Here is a 25,642-nt window from a genome sequence, read left to right on the forward strand (position 1 = left end):
TTGACTAATGCTCAGCACAGTTTTACATTTAAGTCTGCTTGATTATTTTCCCTTGGAGCAGACAAGTATATGGTATGATCTCATCCTATTGTCAGCGTAATGTGTCTTTGGGGACTCTGACCTTGTTCACATTACAATGACATCATCTTTTCTACAGACTGTAAATCACAACCGTTGACTCCTTGCTTTACTAATAAAACCTGCAGAGATAGTCTGCAGCTACAACGTGCTTGTTTGAAATTGTTAGACGGCAATGCAATTTATTTATTTTTAACTACTTGAGGCAACATTTTTCTGAAGCTAGTAATGAGGGAGCTGTACAGTCTCATTTAACATTCCTATCTTATTTTTGCGGAGTTCTAACCTGGATTATTTTTTTTTATTCTATGATCTAAATAGATTTATCAGCACAGTCTGAAACATAAGAGCCAAGAGAAAAAGTATTTTCCCTTCGGAGTCACCTTTTAAATTTCCATCCTAGCAAAGTACTCAAAATGTATCCATTTACCTTCTGCAACTTGCAGTACCCTGCATTCATCGAAAAAGCAGGCTTCCAGGTAAACTGTAAAATGGATTTACAACAAAACACAGCACAGGTTTCTCATTTAAAATAACTTCTCTTCAGTTGGGTTTCTTGAAAATGGTTCATTAAGATCTCTGTAATGATGTATATCCACTTCCTTCCTACACACCTCCGTGTTGTACTCCAGAACATTTAATGTGGCTCAGACTTCTGTAAACCTCAAGTGAGCAGTTGAGGATGAATGATTTTTGAGAGTCCTAAGAATTGAGTTTTGTGTACAGCCAATTACTGGGTCGGAACAAGAAAATATTTCCCTTATGGCTCCTTTTCTTTGTTTATTTTAAATTGTGCTTGTATTTTGCCCTTTGGGGCTGGTCCTGTAATATTATATTAGATGCCTTTTGCTCGAGGGCCCAAAATAATCCCTGGTGTAACTTCATTTAAATCAACCAAGTTAACAGAGTTACACCAGAGATTAAATTAGTCTCTGGTATATTAGCTAAAATCATACTGTCACACACATGGAGCCCTGGTAGAGCTCCCCCTCCAACTGGACACTTCCCAGGCTGTTGTCTTTGCAGCCCCCCTCATCCTTTGAGCCCGTACAACTTGAGCCTCTGAACAGAGCCCAGGCATTGCCCCAGGCTTGGGATCTGTAGGCACACTCTCAGGCTGCAGAGCCTCTGTCTAGCACCCCCTCCTGAGAGCTGGGATCCCACAACCCAACTCTCTAGCCCCCTACTGCTGCCCCCTCAGGCTCTCCACAGCCAACACGCACCCTTTCCCAGAACACCAGCCATGTAGGCACTCCAAGTTTGTAGTTTAACTCTTCAAGGGCCTGCAATAGTGAAAGCCAATGGACAGACTTTGCCCACGATTCTAAACACTATTACTCTTTAGTGAGATATCATGAAGAATACACAGAACTATACAGAGTAATAGACATACTTATATGTGTTTCCCTGCCTCAGGTTCCTCACTATTCTGGAGAGTTCTTTGGGCTTGGGCATAGTTCTCTGGGATATCCTGGATCCTTCCCCCACAGGTCATTGTGGTTTTTCAGAATTATGGAGCCTTTCTAGGTCAACTAGCTTTCTCTGACCTTGTCTGGTCACACTGTTAAACAAGACCCTCTGCTACAAAAGCATGCACATCTCTTCCTCTCTCCTGCCCAAAGCTTCCTGTCTCACTCAGTGAGTCCCTCAAGTTTATATGTCCCCCAACCAACACCGGGTTTCTTTGTTCTGCTGCTAGGGATTTGTCACTCTCAACTCCACCAGGCCCCTGCAGAGCAACTTGGTTGAACTGGTTTCCTTGTTTAGTCAACCTCTTTAGTATACCAATTATTCAGTCAGAGCACAGTCGTTCAGGTTAACGACACTCTATTGCCCAGTCCCTGGTCTGGTTGTAGGCATCTGCTATAGCCCCTGTCAGCAAATGGTGGATTCCCCAGAGAGGCATTCCCTGATGTAACAATTTCATAAAAACAGCATTGCAACACCAACCAGAATTCATAAATTGTACGTAGACAGATTCCCCAAATCGCCTCTCACATGTATTGGGATTAAACAGTAAATGCTTAAAGTGGCAATGTCAATTTAGAAATATCTGTGTAGTTGTCTATTTATTGACCTACGTATATAGGTCTCATTAGCATAGTATTTGAGCATCTCATGCTTTTGTTGGAAAACGTTTTTCCTACTATTGTTACAACAACTGAGATTACTATAAACTGAAAGAGATTAGAGGAAACAAACTTTTTTTTTCCTCTTCCGTTTTCAAGTCACTTTGTGCATTTGAAAGCACTTTATGTATAGTCAGTTTCACTGTTTCCCCTGAATATTCAGTCAATTTCCTGTTTTGTTTGTAGGGTTTTTACACATGCTCAAGGAAGAGAAAAACATTTTTAAAAAATAGGAAAATGTGATTACAAGCTGCTATAACTTCATAGAGAGAGACTCAGAAGTAGGTTTATGGTTTATAACTTTTTTAAACTAGATTTCAGGCTGACTTCTAGCCCTTTAAGTTTATTAACAGGATCTAGTTCCTGTTCAAAATGAAGGGAAAATGAGCAAAAATTGAATATATACTATAAGCAGATGCCTGTATGTATACTGATGGTGTAATTGTGGACTCACCTAGTGCTATTTAATGTTGCAGTGTGAAGTGTGGAAGTTCCCATCTCTGGGTCTGGTGTGCATTGGCTGTGTGGGATTAAAGAATTGTGATCCCTTACTATGGAAATTAGGGGGGGCAGGGAAGCCCTCCCCTTGGCTCAAATTTGTCCTGGCTGCCCACCCCTGTCATGATGAAGGGTGTGCTAGGCCAAACCTGAGCGGCACTGCAAGCCCGTGCACCAGGTCACATGCACTCACTGAAATTTGGCTTAGTCACCCCTCTGTCATAGGGGGGCAGGGCAGCCAGGCCAAACCTGAGTGGCGTTGCAACCACATATGCCAGTTCACAATGCTACCCACCCAAATCTGGTGGCCAGGGGACCCCTGAAATGGGGACCCTGCGTAAGTGCATCGAGTGCACATTGGCTAATCTGGACCTATGCACTGGTAGTGCTGGGTACACGTGAACTCACAACACCAGAATTTTTGTTAAAAGTGATCACAGTGGCCCATTTCTGCCTGGTTTTCACTCCAAAGCCATAAATCAGTTTCAAGTTTAGTGATTTCATGAACCTTTTGATAAACCTGGTTTGAGTTTGAGGATGTAATGAAACATGAAACCAAATTAGATTTCTTTTCCTATCTTGTCCTTTCTCCCCTTTCTCCTTGTCCTTTTTTCCTCTTCCCTCATTTCAGCTACCACTCCATCGTTCCATTGAGGATCTCAAGAACAGTTGTAGAGAATAAATCAAAGAAAAGTAAGTTCACTTCTTTTTTTGCTATGAGTCTGTGTGCACTGAATTGATCTGTTAATTTATTCTGCAATACCTCAAAACCAGAACTACACCTAGATCTGCAATCATTGTTGATCACTATTCACTTCAGCATCATTTTCACTGCCCACCCCCTTGCTTAATACTGCTTCATATGGTATTTGATATATTAAACATTCTTTTCATATTCTTAAGAAAATAACAGTAGGTGACCCCCCCCAAAAAAATTATGTAAAGCAAACTGAGTGAGATTTTCCTAATGAATGCAGACATTGTCATTCAAAATTGTATTCCCCTTTCCCCCAGGTCATATAAAAGGATCTGTGCCATTTTTATTTGTTCTACTTGTGCATCTAGGGGTAAAGCTAAAGATGAAGGCTTTTTAGAATATCACAGGAAAATGGGAGAATGCTCTGGAAAAATAACCAAACTGTAGTTTGTGTTTGGCTACATCTTCTCTTTCCAGCTAATTTTACTTTTAATCCTTAGCATTTCTCAAGGGAGTTATATGCAAGTTAACATGCCAGATTTCTCATATAATAAAGAGGAGGCAAAAGGTATAGGTAAAAGAAAACAGTAAATTGTGATATCAGGAAATGTGGTTTTGTGTCCTTATCCAAAGTGTGAACACAGAGATTTAAATAAGAAAGAAATTGGGCTGGAGCTCACTTTAAGTGCAGAGTTAATACGCAGACTGCATCATCTTTCTTACTTAAGTACTGTACTGTTTTTCTCTTTGCCATACAACAGCTACCATATGTGCTGAGCTTCAGCTAGACAACTACTAAATTACAAACACTCTTTTGACTGTGAATTGAATAGAAAAGGATGTCAGTTATTGCTTTCCTCCTGTGGCCACACCACAAGTGCACCTGCAGTAAGAAACTGGCATTCATCCTCTGAAAAGCACCACATGCTTCTATTGTTAGCCAGATCAGAATTCTAACCTTGGCTTTGTTTACCCAACTCCTAGCACAGTTAGAAGATTATGAAGATAAGAGCCACACTCTTATGCATACCAGTTTACTTAGTCTTGTGTTTCAGCACTCATCCACAGTTTTTTGTGTTTTCACTGAAGGAAGCAAAAATAGGGGTAGGAAGATCGCTATCTGTGGTGTCCTTCAGTCAGAGTGCTCTTTTCCTTGTGCACGCTTACCATTTAGAAATTAATATGAAGCTTATTATCAAATCATAACAGCCTTCACTGAAAGTTCTGAATTGTGATCCGTTAAGATCACCTATAGGATTATCTGATTTCAAATTTGAGTGCCAGAACAAAAGGATGTTGTTTCTAGCCTGTGCAGAGGTAGTCCAGAATTTGACCATTTCTTTATCCCCCAAGGCAGGTTTGAACTAGAAACCACACTAAAGTGTGCAAAGAGGATTTAAGTAGGAAAAAATTGATGATGTCTGGAAGCAGTGAACTGGGCAATCCATTAAATGAGACAGCTGTTAGGCTAGCAGAGGTTCCTTGTCTCCCAGTATGTAATGTGACAGCTGAGCTAGGGATCAGACTGCAAGCTAGCCTGCAGCTGCTGCTGCTGTCAAAGGCCTACCAGCCGTTGTATTCTAGGAAGGTTGGTGAAATATTCTCCATCATCTGTTATGTCAATTAACTATTTCTTTCCTAGATGTCTCTCATTAAGCTGGTGGCCAAAATGTTTATTCAATCTCTGATTGAAATACATTAGGATGACGGAGTGGTTTAGCACTTAGGGAATTAGTCTTGTATCTTTTGAAGCCTTGCTTCAGCTACATAGCTGGCTGAAGTGTTAGCGGCTTGAATTCAGTTCCCTGGTGGATTGTTAGTTGCGTTACATATTTGTCTTATTATGGCCTGCGTTCAACGGAGTCCTTAAAGTTCAATCCCCATAAATATAAGCTATGCTCTCAAACCACTAGAGAGTAATCGTTAGGTCAAGGCTTAAATGCACTGGCAGAAATCATTATAGCAACAAGGAATTTATGGAGTGACTGCAAGGCACTCAGCATATTAATTAATTATTGCTGCATTTGATTTATAACAACAAGTGTCCAACTGATGCTGTGGACATTCTTTACAAATATTAAAACTCAGGATACTTAAATACAATAAACAATTCCACTATGATATGTTATCTATATGATTCTAATAAGTACCTGATAATCAATACCATTTAAGAAAGACATCATTTATAGCCTATATCCCATGGTTACTGCCTTCCCAATGTCTGCGGGAAAGACGACACACATTTTTGAAGCATGAGCTCACCTCACTCTGAACATTATCTGAGATTCAGGAATCCACCTTCAAAAACACGTCAGGTACCACTTTGGGGAGAGTGCTCTATAGCTTTAATGTAATTGAGTTGCTAGATGACACCTTACATAATGAACATGACACCTAAGTATAGTTTATCCTCGGTCCATCTCCCAGTCCTGGCCCTTATTTTAGCAGTCATGAATGCAGTGACTTTCCCTTAACAAGCATGCCTGGAAAGCCACTCCATATATTCATTATGCTCAGAGTGGGGGAAAATAATCAAATGTCTGTTTATGCATTTTTGTAATATCCATTTGTGCCCTTGTCTCTCACCATCTGTGCAGAGCTGATAATTAAAGCCCAGGCTGACATTATCTGTACTATTTATGAATATTATGCCTCACTCTCCTTTTTTTGCAATACATAAAATGTCTGAGATTCATAATTTTCTAACTGAACCTTGAGCCTTCAGAGTTGTGTGCTCTTTACCATCTAAAAGAGTTACATATTTGTAATGCTGTATTCTGCATAATTGGTGACCAGAAATGCATATTTGCGGAATGGTGGTAAATGCACCAGGGTTAAGGTTGACACTAGCTTCCCAAGATAAACCTATTTTTCAAACCTCTCTTCCACAACTTCTTCAAAAAGAAGTCAGTCCCTGTAAATGGAACATGTCACATCTCACCCCGGGATAGAATTTTTTGGGGAAGCTCAGAAAAAATCAGCAAATGGGTTTAAAAGATGTGGTGCTTGAAATACATTCCTGTCATTGACTTTTCAAAGTTTTCCTAATGATTATTTGGCTCACTGAACTCCCAGATGGCTTGGGCTACAAACTCCACATATGTGCCTTTTTAATGTTATTGGGCGGAGAGAGAAGTGCAAATGTATATAATACATATAGTTGTGATCAGTGCACATACCCCGTATACTACTGTAAACAGGGAAGAGAATTAACTAGGTGCTTATTAGAGCAGAGATATATAAAGAGGGGGTAAGGAAAGCTGGACAAAGGAAAGAGGAGGAGCTTGGACTTGAATTTGCCCAGTCTGTAGTGAGGTCAGAAAGTAAGGAGGAGATGGGAAAGTGAAGTTCAATTCTGCTTAAAACTCTGTAAACTAATGATTGTTTTTCTCCCTGGCTGAGGCAAACCATCCTTTGTTTATTGTTTAGCTCTTTTCTTGGACCATCTTGTAAAGAGCTCTGGTTCTGACTTGCTGTTTGACCAGGGTGGAGAAATGCCCTGTGTGGTGGTTGTGCATTCCTTGTATTGACAGGATGCAGTATTAATTTCATTTCTCCTGGCTTTTGCTCCTTTTTCTGTTACCTGTAGTTAAGGTTGGAGCCTTAACTCACACCGAGCTATTTTCACATGTATACGTAGACATGTTTAATATGTGTTTATAAACACGTGTTGCCCTTCCACTGACTCCAGACTGTGCTGCTGCTGCTTCTGGAGTGAGCTGGAGGTGAAGTGTGGATGGAAGACAGGAAATTGGAGGGAGGGAATATGTGGAGAGATGGATATCTTGGGGGTAGAGAGCATTGAGAAAGGTGCAGTAGACCAGGAGGGGCATGGACTGGTAACTGGGTGGCATAGAGCTATGTTAACTATCTTGGAATGGTGGGACAGAGGTGGGGGAGTAGGCACATAGATGGGGGACAGGAGACTGGGTGTGGGGACAAACGTAAGAGGGTATAGCAAACGGGGTAGAGCCTGGAGGGAACTGGGAAAAGCAGAGTCTTGAACCATGTTACACTTCAAACACTTAAAACTTTCTACATTATATATGATAGGTGTTCCAAATGTTCAGTGCTGATAAAACATGTTTCTACACCTCCAGTCCTTGTCACTGTTCACTGCCTCTATACCCCAATCCTGGTTGTGCCCTCACTTGCATGCACATACCTCCAGTAGACTTGCCAAAGACTTGAGGAAGGGAACCCTACCTAGATTCTTAGGATGTGTCAGAGCAGAGCATCCCTTCCTGTGGATCTTATATGCCAACCTGATTTAAATTTTTAACACTTCTTCAAAAAACCTGGGAAGTTCCTAAACAAAAAATTTAGTTAAAAAGTTAAGGTTGAAACGTGTGTTTCCATGAAGGCCAGGTAATAGGTTTTTAAATATAAGCCCATTGCACTCTGAACAATATCAGAGATTCAGGAAGCCATCTTCAAAAACATTTCAGATGCCACCTTCTGGAGAGTGCTCTATATCTCTGGTAATTGAGTTGTTAGATGACACCTTACATCTCTGAATAATTTATCACAATATCATACTTCTGTTACAAAAATTCTCCACCTTTTAAAAAACCCAAATGTGCATTTCTAACAGAGAAGTTCCAGAATGACTGTTCATTCCCCGTTATCAATAGCCCTTCAGTGTTTTTATCCCCCAAACCATTTACATGCCAGGTATATTCAGGGTCTCCTATAACATCCATGTTCAAGTTGTATATCCTAGTATTGTATTGTAGTTGTGTTTTTTTATGATGGGATGTCAGCTTGATTCTCTGCTAGAAACTGACAATGAGTTGGTTATTAGTTTCTTCACATGCCGTATATTGGACATTTGAAAGAAGAGTCCCACTCTTCCTGTGCTTCTCAATAGCTCAACATAAGCTCTCTTCTAGCCCTACTCATTCTGGATTTATTTCTCTTTAGAAGTACTTTGAAGTATTGGTATGCTTTCACATTTCACTCTGAGGTGCTCTTTAACATTAATTTATTATGTGCTATGTGTTGCCATAACACCCCATAAGCTAAACTTAACCTGGCTACCTCTTTGTTCCTTTTTTCAGTCTCTTGCTAGCTGCATGCCTGCTGTTGCATTTATCAGTTCAGCATTCTGTTTAAGAGATTTTATATAACTAAAGAAGAAATGGGACGAGTTCCACACTCCTTGAGACTTTGATGAAAGTGGCACTGGCAAGTAGAAGGGACTGAGCTGACAATTTCCATTGTAAACATTTCTTATTAAAACATGACAATTGCAGAGGTTTGAAACCACATCAGGAATACTGTGTGCAATTCTGGTCTCCATGTTTACAGAAGATGAATTTGAACTGGAACAGGTGCAGAGAAGGGCTACTAGGTTCTCCATTCCTCTGATCATCCTATCTTATAAGAGGAGACTTAAGGTGCATGGCTTGTTTAGCATTAACAAAAAGGATGAGGGGAGATATGATTGCTCGTTATAAATACATCAGAGGGATAAACACCAGGAAGGGAGAGGAGTTATTTAAGTTACGGGACAATGTTGGCTCATGAACAATTACGTTTAGGCTTAAAATTAGACAGAGGTTTCTAACCATCAGAGGAGTGAAGCTCTGGAACAGCCTTCCAAGGGAAGTAGTGGGGACAAACCACCTAACTTGTTTTAAGAATGAGATTGAGAAGTTTATGGAGGGGATGGTATGATGAGACTGCCTACAATGGCATGTGACCCCTCTGTGACTGCAATTAGCAAATATCTCCAGCAGCTAGAGATAGGACATTAGAGGAGGAGGGCTCTGAGTTACTACAGAGAATTCTTTCCCAGGTGTCTGCCTGGTGTGTCTTGCCAATATGCTAAGGATCCAACTGATCACCATATTTCATGTCAGGAAGGAATTTTTCTCCAGATCAAATTGGCAGAGACCCTGATGCGAGGGAGGGTTTTGCCTTCCACTGCAGCATGGGACATGGGTCAATTGCTGGTTTTAACTAGAGTAAATGGTGGATTTTCTGTAACCTGAAGTCTTTAAATGAGGATTTGAGGACTTCATTAACTCAGACAGATGCTATGAGTATAGTACAGAAGTGGGTGAGTGAGGTTCTGTAGCCTGTGATGTGAAGGAGGTCAGACTAGAGATTGTGATGGTCCCTTCTGGCCTTAAAGTCTATAAGGCTATAGTCTATGAAAGGTTATCATTGCTTTAAATATCTAAAATTTGGGAAGCTTTGTGACTTGTCTCTAGTTATTTACTGGGGTGGTTTTTTTTAAGCAAATGTTTTAAAATGGATGGCTTCTTTGGTATATTGCAAGAAAAGAAATCTATTCCAAAGGGCCGAGATTTTTAACTGTGAAGGAAAAACATAGCTACAGAAGCCCTTGTAACTACTCTTCAGATCTTTGTGCGTGACAGGTTCAGCATTGTTTCACCATTCACTTTATTGGCACTTAGAATTGTCATAACGTTTTTTAAGATCTTGTCAGGACTAGTCTGTGGAGTTGAGATACAACAACAAAATAATACCAGGACAAGATTTGAATGTCAGAATGATACTGATATGCAAGCTCCGCTACCATGGGAAAAGGAAAGCAAAGATGAACAAGCTACACAAACCGAAACAGCCCAGGAGGCTCTGCTTCTGCTCCTTGTCTGATTACACTGGGAGTTTCCTTGTCTTCCAGTAACAAGTCCACACCTGTTCTTTCTCCCTGATTCCCATAAAGCACCTGCCATGCCTCTCCCTCTGACTCCTCTCTCTGCTAGGGAACTTCAGAAAACCATCCCTGCCAAGGCTACCACTGGTTTAGGTGCACTGATCTTAACGCTGGTGGCGGACCCTACTGCGGACAAGCCTTCAGCATCTCCTGGCATGTTTACCACTACATTAACTAAACTTGCTAAGCTCCCCCAGAAGCTGTATAGCCCCAAAGTCATTTTCTTAAACCAGTAGAACTGACTGGTGGATTCTGGAGGAAGTTCAGGAATAGGGTGGCTGAAAGTATTCTTATTTAGTGACTTGCTCTGGGATTTACAGCACAGTGAAGAGCAGTTCCTGACCCCGGGCTGCATACAATGTCCCGTGAGCCACTATCGTGAATCGGAGACCTGGACAGGGGAAAGAAAATAGCATGGGATTTGGGAAAGAGGGGTATAATGGAGGGGAGTTCACCAAAAGGCAAACATTGCATGGTTCTGCTTGCGTGGTTCTGTCTCTGTCAAAGAAATGGCTAGATATTTTTGTCTCTGGGGCGGAGGAGAAAGGGGCATGGAAAGGACCAAGGAGGGTAAACGACTGAGGTCCATTGTGCTTTTACATTCCTCACAAGCTATTCCACTGTCACATACGTACCCACAATTAGAACAGCCAGTTTGCCTGTCAGCCAAAGGCCCCCTACAAACACTTACTGACACAACTGGTCTTGTGAATGTTAAAGCTTTTTGAATCAGGATTGTAATGTAAAATTTTCATTGGGGCAGTTCTGGTGTTTCTGGGTTGACTTTCAAATGTCTGACACTCTTCAGTGCTGTCGTGGCTACTGTTTCAATACTCCTTCCATCCTGTTTTTATTGAAATGGTTCACAATGGGCATAATCCAACACTTTTGGAAATCAATGGGTGTCTTTCCATTGACCTTCAGATTGGGCGCAGTATGACTGAGGTTTACTTTCTTCCTTTTTCCTGTATGCTTTTCCCTTTTTGAGGGTGTGTGGGGAAGGGTGTGAGTAAAACTAAACGACATTTTGCTGCTGTCTTAAATTTAATGTGGTGTCTCCTTTTAAAATCCTTTGTCTCGTGTATTGGTTACAGCTCCCTTCTCACTCCACCACTGTTGTCTTAAGCAATGAACTGCATTTCTGTGACATTTGGCTCATGCATTGATTGCTCATGCCTGCTCACACTGTGGTCGCTGTCACTGGTTACAATTCTATGTAGCCATGAACCTATCCGGGTGCCGTTCTTGTCACTGAAATTTATGGGGAAAAAGTGTGCGTCTTACAATGGATTAGATGAGACCCCACAATGTCCTCTAGGTTTCCCCCCTTAGTTTGGCTAAGTAGGGTGAGGGAGCTAATGTGACATCATAATCCTTTCATTGTGTGATTTGATAGTATCCATATAAAAAAAGTGGTGGCACTTGAACGTTGTTTGAGTAGATGTTGGGCACAGCAGCTCTATTCACCCATCCGTCATGTTCCAAATTCCCTTATCTCTTCTCTCTGTCCCAGTATGCACCTCCAGGCTTTCCCTGGGTAGAGATCCCCAGAACAACAGCATAGAGGCTACATTATCATCTCTGTGGTAAGGAAGCAAGCTATGACATCCCTATTTTCAATTTTTGGCCGTTTCTACCAGTTCTGGTCAGGCTGACTTACCCTCAGGAACTAACCCTCCACATTCCTAGCAGGAAGCCAGTATCCTCTCTAGTGACACCAGTTAGACCATTGTTTTCTTATATCCTCTTCCCTTTGTGTTTACAATTTCTCTCCTCTTAGCTACCAATGAGCAAATTTCCAGTGGCTCAGGGTTTTCAGCAGCACCCAACAGACTGGCACCTTACCTTGACCTCTGGAGTCTGCAGAACTGGCCTGGAAACAAGCTTATGAGAGTCCTGATTCCTCCTCCTCTTGGCTGGGCCTAAAATGCTGTGAGAACAGACAGATTTCCTTGCAGCATTTTGGCACTTTTTCATCCATTCCAGCCAAAACCAAAAAATTATAGGAGGAAAAAAATGAATTGTATGTTTTTGAAACTCAAACCCTATCTGAATTTTGCAAAAAATGGTTTTGGGTCACTTCATCTCAACTGGCTCACCCTCCCCACTAATAATCCCAGTGTTTATTGCAGAGCTTTGTGGTTTCTTTTTTCCTGTCTCTGTGCATCTTGTCTGGTTGGCACAAAGCCCCAGGCTATGCTCCCTTCCCCTACCTGCCCCCCTCAACCTCTTCATTCCCAACTACTGGATACTTCAAAAATCAAATCTTAATCCTTCAGACACTTGACTTCTAAGAGATCTGCAGCTGCTTAGCGATGCCCTTTTCAGACTTCTGTGTTGAACCTTCCTTCCTTGCATTCATGTTGGACTGTGGCTTTTGGGCTGTGCTGAACTATTTAGAGAGCTGCTGACAACCCATGGAAAACTCCGCAAAACATTCCATTGAGAGACCATTCTGCTTTGGTGTCATTTTCTGTGCCCTGCTCCTTATTAGGGATACTTGCTGAAAACAGGATCTTTGTTTCTGAGTTCATCTGACCCTGCTGTTTGTATTCCTCATTTGCAGAGCTGCTGTGTAGGTCTGGACACACCATCATAGTAGAACCAGCTTGAACATAGTTTTTCTCTGACCTCTAAAAAGGACCTCTGACCTATAAGGCTCAGGATTGGTTCCTCACTAGGCCTCAGGCTTCCTCTTTACAATCCACACAGCCGTCTGCTTCCAGCTCTCATTTACCCCCTCACCTGTTCTCCAGACAATTGATCCTCCCCTTCCAAGTTCAGCTCCTTGTCAGTTTGAGGGCTGGCTGGTCTACCTCGCTCCCCCATTCACCTACCTGAAAAGATACAGTATTGGGTCCCTGGTATTTCCAGATCCAGATATTTCTAATGTAATCTGGAGCTTGGTATTATTGAGACCTATAAAGCACTGAGCCTTGGCTAGCTGTACCCTCCTCTGCATTGTGAACCATAATGTAGTGAGGCACACAGCAGCTCAGAGGAGACAGAGCAGCATCCTGATGTGCACAGAGCTGAGGGGGAGGGGCTGACCGCCCACTGGCAAACTGAGGGTATCCTGTCACAGGCCTGGAAGAGAGAGAAATGGGAAACTCCACAGGCTTCTCTCCAAGGTTGAATAAGCATCCAAGTTGAACCAAACTTGTGAAGCTTTCAAAGCTTGTTGGCCCATCCGTAGTTATGATCTGTCTGTCACCTCTCAGCTGGTTGCTTTAAGTCACGATTCTGTCACAAATGACCTCAGGCAGCAGGAGCATAAGATCACTTAAATCAATCTACTTTCATGCAAATATTTCTTGAAGGGCAGAGTATGTAATCTGCAAATGAGCAGCAGAATTCCCTATGGACAGAATATTTTAAAAAGTTTCTTTGACACCTCTGCAGGTCCTGTAAAGGCCCAAGTTCAGGATCCCAGCACACATCCTAAATGTGAGATAGAGGATGTCTTCCACTCAGGACCCCCGCAATTTATGTGCAGCTCTGCAGAAGTAGATGGCCCAGGAGATCCACATAGTTCTAGATCAGGGGTTCTCAAACTGGGGGTCTGGACTCCCTCAGGGGGTCATGAGGTTATTGCATGGGGGGTCGCGAGCTGCCAGCCTCCACCCCAAACCCCGCTTCGCCTCCAGCATTTATAATGGTGTTAAATATATTTAAGTGTTTTTATAAGGGGGGGTCGCACTCGGAGGCTTGCTATGTGAAAGGGGTCACCAATACAAAAGTTTGAGAACCACTGTTCTAGATCCTCTGATCCCATCACTTTCAAATCCTTCCTTTGACATACCTAGAATGTCTTTGGGTGGGATTTTCAAAAGTGCTCAGTGTTGGCCTAACTCTGTTCCTATGGAAGTCAATGCGAGTTTTACCAGTGAACAGAGTTAGGCCAATACTGAGCACTTTTGAAAACTCTATCCTTGGTGTCTTGGAATTATCTAGATTTTGCATCTAGCTGGGGATGGAAAGCTGCACCATGTCACTTCTCCCTTAGGCTTATCACCTTAATATAAGACGCATGCAATGTCTTTTTTTTTTGCTTCAATTCTGCACTGACATAAGAAGCTTCTTGAAGCAGCAATGAAAGAGATGAAGACTTAGTTAAAAGTCACACTTTTGATTATTTTAATTAGGCTCTTTAGCTTTGAAAGCTTTTTTGGTGTTTTAAATAATAAACTTGCTCACCGGGTGGCTTTTTCACACTCAGTCTCTCTCCTAGCTAGTCCTAAAATAGAATAATTCTCTTGCATTCTGCAAGTCTTGTTGTTAAAGTTTCCTAAATGCCTCTTTCATTTAGCCCAGCATTAAAAACTGCATCAGTTTTTTCTTTGAAAAATCCCCCTCCTCATATTCCTCTCACTTTCTTTTTATATACTGCTGCCTCACAAACCTGATCCCAGGCCCACCCTGCAGGAGTCCCCATAACTCTTATGGCTGCATCTCACTACAACAGACTCTTCAGTGTTGTTGACGAGTCTGTGTTCTCTTGAAGATTAAGAAGCTGGCACAAACTAGAAAACAATTTCCCTATTACTCAATAGCCAGACCAAGTAACTTTCTAATATTGCAGTGGAAAATTTGACTCCCAGAGGCCAGAGATACCCAAGCATGTTACAAGCAGCATTAGGCAAGACTAAATGAACTTATTTTCCTCAGACTGGTCTGCATGATTCACTTAATACTTTAATCATCTTTTAAAACATTTGTTCTTCAAAAGGCCAGAAGTAGCCTAAAAGAGTCCCTATCTGAGGGCTGCTCACTAGCTGTGAAATCTGGTTCTCAGGAGACAGATTTTCATGTCACACATCCACAGCCACATTGGCACTAATAGGCATGCTTCATACAGAAGCCCAAGACTTGAATGTGTGCTCTTGTCTATTTACACTGTAAGTGCTTCACGACAGGGACTCTCTTGTACTATGTGCATGTACAATGCTTATCACAATGGGGCCTCAAAATCGGTCGGAGGCTCTAGGTCAGTGATACTCAGACTGAGGCTCATGATGCACAAGCGGCTCTTTGCAGCATATGATACTAAAACATTGTGTGATTTTCTTATTAACCAATCAGGATGCTTTTACTATGTTACTAACCAACAAAATGACTGAAGTATTATTTTATGAGAATAATATATAATATAATAATTATTATGTATTTTATTATATAAACTAAATATTTCCTATCATTCTGTTTAAATAGGAATATATAGAACTATAGTAAATGAAACAGTGAATTCACACTACTGTGGCTCTTTTGGGTAATGTTGATCACTAATTTGGCTCCTGAAACCCTGAGGCCTGAGCATCACTGCTCTAGGTGTTACTGTAATACCAATAATAATATAATTGAATGGACATGGATACCAAACTACTTTTGCACTCCTAGATGTGATACCGGAAGAGGAGTGAGGTGGTAAACAGGCAGCTCCTACTACTCAGATTGCAGTTGCTAGGTGGATATAAAGAAGATTTTATACTCCAGGGTTATCCATCTGTCCCCATTAATAAGTACAGTAAATTCACTTTAAAAATGTATTTTTGATCTTTAAATAATGGGATCGTTATTTTTAAATATCAAGCTTTATGCCTGAAATGAGTGTTCTGATTTGCTGCTGACTTTTAGAAGAGAGTGGTACAAACAATAATGCTGTTAAGTGTTATGTTCATACTAAGCTCAGAATCAGACTTAAAACCACTAGCTGATCCAGATCTATTCACAGGAAATGAAGTTCGTCTCTTGTTCTTGAGACTAAAAGAATAAAAAGCATGGTGTTTGAGCAGGACACACAGGAGAAACCGGCATATAGACACACTAGGCTCCAGCTTTATAAACTTTAATATTAAGGGAGTGGGGACTAACTCCATCTCCCCAAACTGCCAGCCATTAGTTGGATCCAGTGAAGGGGAGAAGGGCATCATGCCATACAAGTGGGGAATGAAGGGTGTCTCTTTTACCCAAACTCTTGCAATTAATGATTTAGCACATCGCTAAATCCCACCAGTGTCTTGGGAGTGATGATGGGGAGCTGTGTCTACAAAGACTTAAGGCTTGCTCTTCCTTACAGGCAAAGAGGGTCCAGCGGACAGTCTTGGGCCCCCTGCTTAGGCTTACCCCAGGAGCTGGCCCAGGAAGCCTCTTGCCAACGCTATTTGACATTTATTGCTCCTAAACCGATTTTTAAGATGCTCTCTCTTATCTTTACTATCCTCACCTATCGGGCCTCTAGGATGCTGTGTGAAGGTAACACCTTGCTAATCTTTCCTGGAAGGAAAAATTCCTTCCTGACCCCATAAGATGTTGGGGTTATATTCACAGCAAACTTGCAAACCTTGCTCTGATACTCACATCACACATTGGATGAGGCAGCCCTCAGTAGCAAGAATGTCTGTCTGCTATGTATCCAGGAATGTTAAAATACAAAGAGGATGTGGTGATTTGCTGCAATTAATCAGCTCCCTCAGGCCCCCTGATTTGGCCAATGGGTGGCTAGGGGAGGTAGAGTTCAGTCCTTGCCTATGTCTGATCCTCATGTGCAGTCAAGGCAGGGGCTTAGGGAAGAGAGAGGGCACTGGTGCCAGAAGTTATGTGCCCTGCACCCTCAACCAGGTCAATCAAACACCCCTACCACTGAGAAAGACAGGGCATTGTCAAAAGGAAGCGCTGCTGGAATGGAAAAGCCTAAGAAGGATTGATTTCTAAGCAGGCGTTCTACTTCAACCATTGCTGTGAAGGAGTTAAAATGAGCAGGCGGGGGATCACTTTTGGTTTAATGCTAATAGGAGCTGTATGCTACCCTGTCAGTCACATGGTTCCACCAGAAAAGCCAGTCTAGCCAGCAACAAGCAACTGAAAAGAGAATGAGTACGTGCAGAAAAGAGATACTCCACTGAGGCAGTGGTTAAATGACCCTGGCTTTATGCAGGCCTTATCTAGATGAGGGAAGCGGGTCATGTTTGAAAACATACTGGTTAACATGAGTTAACGAACACCATTTTAAACATGACTTTTTCCCTAGTATTGATACATTTTAGCACTTCTCTAATGTATCTTCTGGTCATGGCTGCCCTAAGCTCCTTTCTCTTGGCTCCAGTGCTGATCATGCCCACCTAATGCTTTTTGAGAGGAGTTCAAATATGTCCACACTAGGTGCAAAGTCATGTTAAAAATTGTTCTCACTAACACATTTTCAAACATGACCTACTCTCCTAGTCTAGCTAAGGCCACAGTGGAAATGAAGCCTAAAGATGGTACCTTTTACTACTGAATGACTGCTGACATTTTTCCTTTGTGTAGGAGTTGTACTCTAGCCCACATGCAGACACTTCTGCAGAGGCAGGAAGTAACTTCGTCTAAAAGAAAAAAGATAGGACTCATTGATACGCATCTAAATAAACATTTCCTCATATAACCCAAACATCACTGGAGCAGGTCAGTGCATCAGTCATCATTGCACTCTGCTAGTCTAGTGCTGTAGATGAAAAGCTTTTAAAATTCATGCAACTTCTAATTTGCCTTGGGCTGGAAAACCTTCAATTACTCTCACTCCTGAGTTTCCATTTGGATGTGCTCTGGTTAACCCATTCTCTCCATTTTTGCAGGTGGCAACTGTGCCAATGATTTTGTGCACCCGTTACGAACAGATCAATTTACACCAGAGCAATTATCTAGCCATGGCCTCAACCATCCACTGTTTTATTGCTGTTAGTGAGGCATGAAACCAGTTTTTCAAAGAGGTATTGCAATGGGATTCACCACATTCTCTTCTATTTTTCCTGTTTAATTTTAAACTTTTGTTTTTGTTTTGCTTAACAATATAGGTCGATGAAAATCTTTGTAAAAGGCCTGAGAAATGGGTACAGGGTAAAGATTACATGGCCGTATTTATGAACCCTCAACATCTTTGCTGGGATAAGCGGTGGAAGCAATTTAAGGAGCAAACTGCTGCTTAAAATGGCTTGCTGCATTTTTGTTACTGGTAATTAATGCAGATTACCCAGTAGCTAGTGCAGCTTTTGATAATGGATTAATCCATGAAAGCTGAGGTCTTCTCTTGAAGTCCTGCTGCAGCTGAAGACTCAGGAGCAACTCAGCCCATGAGTCTGTAGTCAGTAGCGCAAGGCTTGTGTGGCTCTGCTCTGCTCCCCCATACAACACACCTCTTAAAGGAACAGTACATACAGAAAATCGTCTTAAAAATGTATGTGACGTGGAACCACAATGACCTGTTTTAATCCTCTAAATCAAACCCAAGCAATAATGGCATAAGTGACCAGGCTTAAAAAAACTAATAATCGCAAACAATGACAAAACAGTTAACTTGGGTCAAAGTGGAGCTAGTAAAATGGTTTGAATTCACATGATTACATATTGCACTCAGGGAAAGCAATTGGCAGCTGCATGCACTGAAGAATTGTTTCTTACCTGGTTTAGTATGTTATCAAACAATTTAGATGTGTAGAATGTGATTTTTTTTCTTTAAAATGTATACATGCACCAGTAGAGGGCATGCACATCTAATTAAATGGAGAGAGACGCCTACTAATTAATCTCACAAGTAGGTGGAACTATACCTATATCCACAACGTTCCCAAGCAAAGTGTCCATTCAGTGGTAGCATGAAAACAACTCACCCCAGCAGACTCATGTTATCTGCTCTTTCTTGTAATAGGCAGGAAATCGGGGAAAAGGAGAGGGGTATAAAGCACATTTTTGAACATACATAACCCATTGTCAAAATGATTATCTTTCAGGTTCATGCATAGTCAGATTGTGGAGATGATTAGAGTTGACTAGACAGTTATTGTACTTCTAGTTTTTCCATCAGACTGTATCTGCTAGTTCTGTTGATCACTAAAATCTCATCCTTGCATTACAGATCAAACCCATAATAAATTAGAGGAAATGAAGGAGGGAGAGTCAGCAGTTTTTATAATATGTTAGCACAATGTTACTGGGGAAAGGGAGGCTATTTGCATTTGATAAATGAAATCAGCAATAAACTATACAGTAGAATCTCCTGTTTTATTGTGTCCAATACACTTGCAGTACATTTCATAATCTTCATAAAGGAGAAAATGAATAGGAGAAATAGGCTGCTTTATGATAATATCCCATATGTTACCAAATTCATGCAGGCAGAATCACACTAATGAAGAGAAATGATCATTTATGTAGGGCTTGCAGGCCTTGCTTAGGCAGATTAACAGGGGATGGGGTAGGAGGCAGCAAACAGTAATGGCAGGCTGCCCGAGAACCAATCAATACAGACTGGAGTCAAAGGGAGAGTCTGATTCCCAACACAATAGGAACGATTGGTGTCCATCAGTATTAATTGATAATCCATAATTTAGGCTCACAGTAAGAATGAACACATTTTGGGAGGCCCCAAACTGAGCAGAACGAAGAGCAGCGATTCCACATGCTGTATAGGTAAGAGGTGGGTAGTTAATTTTAGCTGCTGACCTGATTCCATGCTGAATGACAAATATCTACAGCAGTCCTCAAGGACCAATCATTTGCTGCATTAGTCAAGCTTTCAGAATACTCAAGTACATTTAATTTTACACAGGGTGCTGCCTTTAGGAATGCAATTATGATTTTAGCTCTCCAAAAAGCTCTGACTGCTTCAGGGTGATTTCAATTAGTGCAAGGCTGAAACTCTTCTTCTTTAAACGTTGCTGAAATTGAAGTATATTGTATATTTAACATGGCACAGTCTGGTGTTCTGAATCATCCTGATTCTCTCAGCGGTGTTCAATATTTCTACCACTAGGAAAGCAGAGTTGGTGCAGAATTCAAATGACTGAAGTAATCTTCCACCTGCAAATATAAAGTCAAGATCAGGAAATGAAGTGACTGCACACACATTTTCTCTCTTACTGAAGGATCTGCTTCACAAAGCATTATCTGTCTTATGTGTCTGTGGGGAGAATAACCTGGCAAAAGTGCACTTTGGATGATTTTATAAAACACATTCTCCTTTCAGGATAAAGGATAGTCTTGTGATTAGGGCCCTGAAATAGGAGAAAGGATCTGGGTTCAATCCCAGCTCTGCTACAATCTTCCTGTGTGACCTTCAGTCTGATTCAACAAAGCTCTTAAGCACGCACATCAGCCCCATTTTAACTTCAAGCACATGCTTTGGCACTTTGCTGGATCAGGGCCTTAATCACGCTCTGCTTCAGTTTCTCATCTGTTAAATGTAGGAAATAATATTTCCTTTCTCTAACCCTTTGTCTCTTTTATCTCTTTTGATTGTAAATTTTTTGAGGCAGGGAGTGTCTCTCCCGGTGTATTTGTTCCATGCCAGCACCATGAAGCCCTAATCTCAGTTGGAGCCTTTACCTGCTACTGTAATACAAATAAAAAATCATCACCATGGACTTAAATTGCAGCAAGGGAGATTTACATTAGACGTTAGGAAAAATTTCCTAACTATAAGGACAATTAAGCATTGGAACAAATTACCTAGGGAGTTTGTGGAATCTCCATCACTGGAGGAGGTTTTTAAGAACGGGTTCGACAAACCCATGTCAGGGATGGTCTAGATAATACATAGTCCTGTCTCAGTGCAGGGGACTGAACTAGATGACCTATTGGGGTCCCTGCCCATCCTACGTTTCTATGATTACCTTTGTCAAGTGGAGGCTGGAGTGCATCTTAAGCCAGGGGTCTGTGTTGAAGCTACACACATGCAAAACATGTGATCGTCCATAGTAACCTTCACTGCTCTGGTCAAAGCACTAGGGACTGGAGTAGTGGCAATAAAGTTAATTTTCCTTTTCTGTAGAGGAAGTTGGTAGAAGTGTGTGTGTATGTGTGAGTGAGAGAGAGAGAGAGAGAGGTTCCCGTTGGGGAAAGATGGGAATAAGGGAGGGGACGAGTGAAGAAACTGGTGGTCCCAACTTCTGGCTAGCACTGGACAAAGTGATCAGTCTGAGGGTTAGCCACTCAGAAGAGAAAATCCATAGAACAATAGGACTCTAATTAGCTGCTGTCAGACCGGGACTAAACATCAATTTGTCCTGTATCAGCCAGGGTTTAAATTAAAAAAGGGTAGAGCTTCCTCCAGTTCTAAATGGCATGTGATAGCACATCCGCTCACACTTGGCTTTGCTGCTGGTGGATGCAGGAGGTATTTGAATATAGGACTTTGGCTTATCTCTCCATGATCATATTGATTGATTTAAAAGGTCATCGTTGGAAGATCATTTTGAATTGTCACTGCTCTGCTTCCCCCCTAGACAGAAATGGCTGGATCCAAATGCCATGCTGGGCGGAGGGGATTCGTGTTTTCTATCACTGGCATCTGACTGAAGGCTCATCTGCATGTTTGTATTGGCTTTTTATTTTCAGTTGTTTCTGAATCAGTCCAGTGACTAGTTTGTTGACAGATGGCTTTTCTCTTGAATAAGATACTGTGACTAGACTTTCTGCATGATCCAGAAGGGCCCTGGCATTTGGCCTCAGGACAGTGAAAAACACCCTAGCATTTTCTGCCTTCACTGAATCGGTCTTTCATTTGTGTGTTTTATGGATTTCTCATAGAGAGAAGAGACACAAAATGTTTAAAGTGCAATTCTACTTGGAAAAGTTACTATGTAAAAATGGCACCTTCTTACTCAGCAGCCCTGTGTGTTCAGCAGCCCTTACTCTGTGTGTTCAGAGTCATATTTGTTTGCTTTAGTGAGTAAAATGTTTTTTACTGCTGTTTACAACTGACATAGCAGAAAAAGAGAGATTCCATGTGCATCAGAAAGTTTACTGAATTCCAATCACTTACATCTGTGAAAACTATTGGAAGCAATGAAGTTGTACAAGTAACACTGAGAGCATGATGTGAAGATAACCGAGTTGCACATGTGTAGAATAGGGCCTGCAGAACTTTTAACTGGTATGATGTGCAATAAGGAAATAACTTCATTGGACACTTGATTCCCAGGCTGAGTTTGCAGGGCTGGCAATGAGAAAAAAAACAACAACTTTGCTATGTAAATTGAGCACACATTAAATGGAATCCTTGAAATACAATAAATGAGATGTTATTCTTTTCCCTTTCCAGAAAGAGAGTTCAGCTAAAGATCACAATAATTTAAAGGTGCTGGTAATTACCCCCTACTGAAGAAAACTTTTCAAGAAAAGCATCCTCTCTTGATGGAGTTTTTGAATGGAACCATGCCCTATTTCAGGCAATGTTACAGTTGCAAAAAGGCTCACCTGAATAATCCCTTAACACAACTATAGACTGACACAGCTAGGCACAAGGAATAAATTCCCATTTTCCCCCCACTGATAGCAATTTTTCACAAACCCACACTGCACCCTTTTTTCACCAAATTCTTTAGCTTTTCAGCCTGTGAATGGATTGCTTTTGTATTTCAGCTTCTAAACTGACTTATAAACCCATTCCAGTTTTCAGGAATTGTAAACTCAATTAAAATACTATTTGTAATGCACATATTGAAGAGAGAGCAGAGTGTCTGCTACTGGGTGTCATCCTTTAGCATAGCACATCTGAAGACCACTGTATAGCTAGTCAAATATTTGTCAGAAGGAATATCTTTGTATAACGTAAGAGCTGGGCGGATAATGAGAGAAATAATTTTGCAAATATTTCATTTTAAAAAAATTGTACATTAATATACCATTGGGACTTATTCACCCAGACCTTAAAATTGGGTGAGTAATAATAATAAAAATATTAAAATAAAATGCTAGAATCTTTGGATAAATTGTTTAGAGCTGGTAGAATAATAAGTCAGTGTCTATGGTTGCTTTTTTAGCAGGATTTCATATCTGGAAATCAACTTTTGCAATTGGTGGTCTGATTTTTAATACCCTTTGTCTTATTACATTTAGTTAATCCTTGCTTATTTGTGTGTGAGCACAGGGATATAGTGCATATATTCTTGTATATGTGCTTCATATGTAAATTTTAGGTGACTAGGTGGTGCTGTGAATTAATGTCAGATTGAAATCTGATTTAGTCCCTAGCCTGCAACCATAAAACCATCAGATAAGGTGGTTTGATTAGCAGTCTCTGCTCAGTAATGGGTCGGTAGAGAGTATTGTGGGTCAGAACTGATACCATCTGGAAAGCTGAACTTAAATGAAGGGAGAGAGCTTGCAGAGAGTTTGCTCAAGATGTGTTTCAGTGTGGGGAAAAAGAGCTCTCACCTCAAATGTTGTTAGGCTTTTCAGGAGCCTATTGTATATCAACATCCCCTTGGAATCTGGGAGCTAGTGTGGCTGCCCAAGGGACAGAGGATATGGCCAGCCAAATACAAGGTCAAAGTTGGATGGCACAGATGGTGAAAACTGTGTCAAAGGGCTTTGGCATCCACACGTAGCCCCTTACCCTACAGCACCTCCTGACACCAGCAAGAGAGCCTGCTCAGTTGCTTTACCACCAGTAATTCTTTAGCAGCAGAAATGCTCATGTGATCTTACCTTGTGTGGGTCAGAGGAAACAGAGGTAGATACAGCGCTTCTTGGAACAGCAATAAATTGAGCAGCAAATAGCTGTGTTCCATACACTGCATGCAGAGTGGAATGTGCTGCCTAGAGTGATTGTTCCCATGTGCTGGCCCCCTCCAGCCAGCCATTTCCTATTTCAGATGTTATTGCATAGTTAGTGGAGAGAAAATGTTGTGCCTACAAGTGTGCTGGAACAGAGGAGAGTATAAAGCCCACTATGTCTGGCCCTGAACCCTGTTGCCAACTTTCTGTTGTTCAGCGCAGTAATTCACCACAACTCAGAAATGGCTTTAAACTGTAAATTATATGTTCCACTGATCCATTAATGAAAGAGGCTCCCTCACATGTGAAATAGCTTCAAAATAAACTATTATTTTTCTGTGCAGTGTTGTTGTAGCCATGTTGGTCCCAGGATATTAGAGAGATAAAGTAGGTGAGGTCATATCTTGTTGAACCAATTTTTGAACTTACACAGAGTTCTAAGAGCTCAGTTTCTCTTGCCAACAGAAGTTGGTCCAATAAAAGATATTACTTTGCCTGCCCTGTCTCTATACTATTTTTCTGTAAGTTTCCATTTAAAATGTATCTATTTTGTTACAATATGTGGAAGCCACATACACGGGAATACATTTATGTACAAAAATAATAATGTAAAAATAAGCTCGCTTTTTAGGTCATATCCATTTTAATGCACCTTTGTGTGTGTGTGTGTGTATCCATCTATATAAATAATTTATATTCATAATTTCCAGTAGGTGGTGGTGTGTATTTTTCAGAGACATTTTGAAATCAGTAAATCAGCCAAATGTTTAAAGTTTGAGGTGATTTATAACAATTCTGTGATCTTTAATGTATGATCTCAAAAACATCCTAGCTTTGAATTCAGTCCCTGATCTCATGTGAGTTAGCAGTTCTGTTCCACAAGCATCATTGCATCAATTTGAGAGGCATATTTTGATTTTCTTTTTGAAGCTTGTGGACAAACCTAACTGGAAACATTTTAAACAGATCCAACTAGCATGAGCCCTGAGATTTCATTAGAATGATTGGATTTGCTCTCTAGCCAGACAATGGCTTTATCTTTGGGGTAGCCAACGTTTGATAAATAAATGCATTGTTTTAATGATTTATAAACTTAGAATTGTTCTGTCTCACAGAAGCAGTGTTGAGAGTTGCAGCAACAGCTCTCAGGAAATGGGACAATACAGCTACTGGAAATCCGATTTTGTGTGTGTGTGTGTGTGTGTGTGTGTGTGTGAGAGAGAGAGAGAGAGAGAGAGAGAGAGATTGTGCTTTATAATGGAAGAAAAGAAGTGAGCATCTGTTGTAAACCAGGCCCTTGGTCAAATCAGTCACTCCTTCACCCCCAGTGCTGTTACTCACTGAAAGCAACATCAATAAAGTTGTTGCTGTTTCCCCTTCTCATCAGACAAACAGTCATACATTTTTTTCTTCTCCCTGTGAGAGGTTACAGGGTCTCCTATGAACATGTTTCTCTTTCCCTCTGATTGGACCTCCCACCCTTCCCTGACTGACATCAAAACAACTGTTCCAGCTCAGTTAGTCTCCATTACTGCTTTAGTTGTGCCTTTGTTGGTTGTTGCTAGATTTTTTCTTCCTTTTTTTTTTTTTTTTTTTTTTGGTGTGGGAGAATAGGAGGGGGGAAGGAGGGGATTCTTTTTGTGGTATAGTCTGTGTTCCCTGAAGCAAGAGGACAGGCGTGACTACCAATAGGTTTGATGCATATTTATGGAGGAATTCATTACTGCTAACGACACTTTTTAATTGGGGTGCATGGGAGCAATCTCTCATTTGAGGCTCCCCTGATCCATGGCTTGTGTTCACTCTGATTCATTTGGGGCCATCCCTGTTTTTGTTTGTTCCTGCTTGTTTATTCGGGGCCTGATTCTGCAGTTGTTACTTGGGCTGAGTTGCACTTTTACTCACACAAACAGTCCCATTGAATCCACATGGACTCTTTATGCAAATACTGCCCAACATGAATGAATGAGGAATCAGCCTTCTGCTGCTTGTGCTTTTAATCAGTCCCTTCCAGGTTTCTCT

At 41.2% G+C, this 25,642-nt stretch overlaps 2 long non-coding RNA genes across 4 annotated transcripts in view; one reads left to right on the top strand and one right to left on the bottom strand.

The window, feature by feature from the left end:
- On the top strand, positions 1 to 18,739 carry LOC122456188. The gene is made up of 3 exons (XR_006274905.1): positions 1 to 557; positions 3,337 to 3,398; positions 17,396 to 18,739. It is a non-coding gene; the product is annotated as an uncharacterized LOC122456188 (long non-coding RNA).
- LOC119862785 overlaps positions 15,734 to 25,642 on the bottom strand; it is a 26,054-nt gene continuing 16,145 nt past the window's right edge. For all 3 annotated transcript variants that reach the window (XR_006274903.1, XR_006274904.1, XR_006274902.1), the window contains 3 exons: positions 18,733 to 22,058; positions 17,354 to 17,451; positions 15,734 to 15,850 (listed from right to left, as the gene is read on the bottom strand). This is a non-coding gene — a long non-coding RNA (uncharacterized LOC119862785). The remainder of the gene's footprint in view (positions 15,851 to 17,353; positions 17,452 to 18,732; positions 22,059 to 25,642) is intronic.

The sequence above is a fragment of the Dermochelys coriacea genome, chromosome 10, assembly GCF_009764565.3.
Source record: "Dermochelys coriacea isolate rDerCor1 chromosome 10, rDerCor1.pri.v4, whole genome shotgun sequence".
Taxonomy (NCBI): Eukaryota; Metazoa; Chordata; order Testudines; family Dermochelyidae; genus Dermochelys; species Dermochelys coriacea.